Genomic DNA, 4,424 nt, shown 5'->3' with positions numbered 1-4,424 from the left:
GGCGGAGCACCCCCCCCCCCCCTATGAAGGACGTGCTGAGGGATGTGGCTAGTTCTCAGCTCTGCCAGCATAGAGCACTGGAGTGAAGTGGTCGGGAGAAATATTTTCCCTAAAAGAATACAAATGTACAGCATTTCCGAGCAAAAATCTGTCACAAATGATAACATGCGGGGGAGCATGACTATAAGGCCTCATTTACACTGCCACGCATATACACGCGTGTACATGCGTATTGTACTATATGCAACATATGCAAATAAATGGCTCCATACACATAGCCGCGTATGGAGCCGTATATTTGCGTAGCGTATGTATGCTCAAAAAAAGAATGGAACAGAGATGCGCCCGGGCAGCATATTTACGTGCACATACGTGTATTTACGCGCATATACGCGCGTACATGCGTACAGTTACATAGTATTTGAGGTTGAATAAAGACATTAGTCCATCAAGTCCAACCTATTAGGATCTCGTTCTAGGAGTACCCGTACCCCTGTATATTACGGTCCCTTAAGAAATCGTCCAAAAGTTTCTTGAACAATTCCACATTATTTGCTGAAATCACCGCCTGTGGCAGTGAGTTCCAGACTCTAACTGATCTTACTGTGAAGAACCCCCTTCGCCCCTTGTGCTGGAATTTTTTTTCCACCAATTTTAGGTGATGGCCTCTAGTTTTTATAATGGAGTTAATTTTAAACAGTTTATCGCTAATGTTGTTACCACCATTGAACATTTTCTACATGGAGATCATATCCCCCCTTAATCTCACCTCCAATGTGAACATTAAAAATTCCATTGCGAGTGATGCATTCTGGGATTGCATATAGCGTACGCATATACGCTCGTATATACGCGCATAGACGCTCGTATAGACGCATATATACGCAATATACAATTTTGCTTGCATTGTGTGTGAATGAGGCCTAAAGAGTTGTGAGACTTGAATCAGGCCGTTAGCAGATAGCTGACAGCGTAAACTGTCACCACATTTTATTTTGAGTATCAGTCACTGCTTCCTCGCCTTGACCCTTCCTAAAGCACCTACACGCATCAAAGTAACATCGGAAATGTCTTCTGAGGAAATGTTACAATGATGCAAAATGTGCATGTTCTAAAAATACACCGAGCTTCCTCTATAACTGCAATCGCTGGAATCCTTGGAGTGTAGCTCACCTGGAGAAGAAATGCTCTTACGCTCAATTTCCTGCCAGTGAAAGTTTAGATACTACAGTCTTCTCCGGATCCTGCAGGGAACATTTGCCTTCCATTGTAATAACGCGGCAGACACAATGGCAAACAATAACGGAAAAATCCGTTTACACTACCAGTTCATTAAACAATTATCTACTCTTCCCCTCCAGTGTATTGTTGTCTTAATGGATCTTCTACTCAGTAATGCATTGTGTTTTGCATGGAATGTGTGTAATTTGATGTGAAAGTATTATTCCACCCACTCAGCTGTTATTGTAGGATCACCCGTGTAGAACATTTAAAGCTGAGCTCCAAGCACACAGCAAATACACAGTTGCAGTATATATCTAAGAACAGTTTTACCTGCCAAAGGATCTGTAATGTTGTTCAGCTGGTCGTGCGATCTACAGTAGGCACCCTAGACAGCACAGCCAGGTCCTGGACTTTTTTGCAGACTAAACTGCAGTTAAAGTGACACTAAAGTCCAGCGGAGGGCAACCAAACTAATTAGGGGTATGGAGGACCAGAGCTACGAGACGAGGCTACTAAATTTAAACATGTTCACATTGGAGGTGAGGAGATTGAGGGGGGATATGATCTCCATGTACAAAATGTTCAATGGTGGCAGCAACATTAGCGATAAACTGTTTAAAATTAACTCCATTACAAAAACTAGAGGCCACCACCTAAAATTGGTGGAAAAAAATTCCAGCACAAGGGGCGAAGGGGGTTCTTCACAGTAAGATCAGTTAGGGTCTGGAACTCACTGCCACAGACAGTGATTTCAGCAAAGAATGTGGAATTGTTCAAGAAACTTTTGGACGATTTCTTAAGGGACCGTAATATACAGGGGTACAGGTACTCCTAGAATGAGATCCTGGTGGGTTGGACTTGATGGACTAATGTCTTTATTCAACCTCAAATACTATGTAACTATGTAAACTAAGGAGTTAAACCTTACAAATGCTTTCAAATACATTCACTAGTAACAAAAATCGAAATTATTTTTCCATTATTCAAACTATCTCTGAATTGGTGCTGACACTGTCCTTCGTTCTGGAGGGGGGCTACTTTTGTCCCCCATGGTCCCTCGGTGTGTTGTAAAGTAGCCACCAGCTAGGGTTGCCACCTGTCCTGGATTCACCCGGACAGTCCATGGTTTAAATGCTGTTTCCGGGTTTCATGGCAGCTGAAACCCATACAAAAAATGTCAGACAGATAGGGCCAACCAAAATTAAGATGGGGCTACTGGCCCCCCACTTAAAATAGTCTCGACTGTGATATTTACATATTAATGGGTGGCGCTATTTACACATGAATAAGTCCAAACAAATTTCCATGCATCGCTAGAGTGTTCGGGTTTCACTGAAAGAAAAGGTGGCAACTGTAGCCACCGCTCCAAGCTCACTCCTTTGATGGACTACAGTTTCAATACAAATTAGTAAACTAAGCATGAGATTGTAGTCCATCACGGGAGCCAGCTTGGGGCGGTGACTACTTTACAACACACAGAGGGACCATGGGGAACAAAAGTAGCCCCCTCCAGAAGGAAGGACAGCGTCAGCACCAATTCAGAGATGATGTGAGGATCTACAGCCGAGTGATACACAAATAATATACATCCTTTTCTTAATAGTTAAGGTACCTGAATGTATTTTTAAGGTATAACTCGTGACTTTGGTGTCACTTTAAGTAATGCAACATGGTCCAGGATCTGTCCTCAGCCTCTGATTGGACAATGCAGGAGCAGCAATACAGTACTGAGGTCATCCTTTTGCACTCCTTACCAGTAAACATTTACAGACATGCATTCGTGCATACTTGTGCTTAATCATAGAGCATGAGTAAAACATATAGACATATAAATGTACGCTTGAAACATGTTAGAGGTTTTGTCTAAGATTTATGTATGCTGATTGATGAATTAAAGATTACACCGATCATCAATTGACAGGAGTGCAGTGTTTCCTTATAGTTACAGTGTAAGTTGTCTATTTAGCTAATTCATGTCTCTCTGGGAATCCTTTGTCTGATATTATAACAGCTAAAATAGAGAATATTCATAGATGCATATACACATATTATATACACACATACTACTGTATATATATATACGTATACACACACACACACACACACACACACACACACACACACTATAATACACAAAAACAACAGTTTATAAACTAAGTAATCTAAAACACTTATTTGACCTAAACTATTATAGTTTCCCATTAAAGTAAACCTAACACGTAATCCAAATATTGTAATAAAAGAATATTACTGCAACAAAATTACTGTTGGTTAAAAAATAAGACGCACAGCACATCATTCTTTTTGCGCCAAAAATCCACATTGCCCAAAAATGCACAACATAAATGCACACATGACAGCAACAAGATTTCCTAATCCATGACACAGGATACATTTTGAATCATCCCAAGTCAAAGGCTTTGCGTATTTACATCAATCAGCGCGTGTTTCCTTCAAAGCGGAACCTTTGTTTGGAATGTGGATTGGGATGATGTAACAGATCTCTGGAAAACAAACAATAGCGATGACTCGGGGCCGAGCATAAATGGATTTGTATTTGGTAAATGAAAACACCGAGTCCTGCACAATAGAGATCCTAAATAAGGAGACGCAGAGCTGCGTGTCCTCCGAGGAATTGTGGCTGAACGGCCTAATTGTGTTTAAAAAGTGAAAGAATGCAAATTAGCATAATATAATGATGTTCTCGCGGCCTTCAGAAGTGGGTTACCAGATACTTGTTAGTAGAATTACACAAATGCCTGCAAGCGGATAAATGTAAACTTGTGTGTCTGACGTCTCCGCTAGCGCCTGACTGGAGATGGAGGAGGAGGCTCAATTTTTGGGCATTGAACACCCAAGATGATCTCCTTTTCAGATTTAACTTCATGTATTTAAAAAAAACATATATCCATTGTGTTCCTCTGCTCAGGAAACACAGCTTGTGAAAGAATTACTAAACCTTAACCTAATCTCTCCCCATACCACTGTTGACTGGCCCATCTAAAATGTAGTGGGTTTTTTGGTTTATTTTTGAATGACCTTTTGGGGTTTGGAAGCCCACAGAGGTGCCTTCCCAATGCACTCCCATTGCTCGTTAATGGCAGGGCAGCCTGGAGCTGTTGCCTTAGGAGGCGTCTCCTAGGGTCTTGTGGGGGGGAGGATGGCAGGCTCTGCTCTTTCCGTCCAGAGTGTCCCAGCGC

Source organism: Nanorana parkeri, unplaced genomic scaffold, assembly GCF_000935625.1.
Source record: "Nanorana parkeri isolate BGI_ZX_2015 unplaced genomic scaffold, ASM93562v1 scaffold314, whole genome shotgun sequence".
NCBI classification, from domain to species: Eukaryota; Metazoa; Chordata; class Amphibia; order Anura; family Dicroglossidae; genus Nanorana; species Nanorana parkeri.
The sequence above is the reverse complement of the archived record's forward strand: the minus strand, read 5'-3'. Positions refer to the sequence as shown.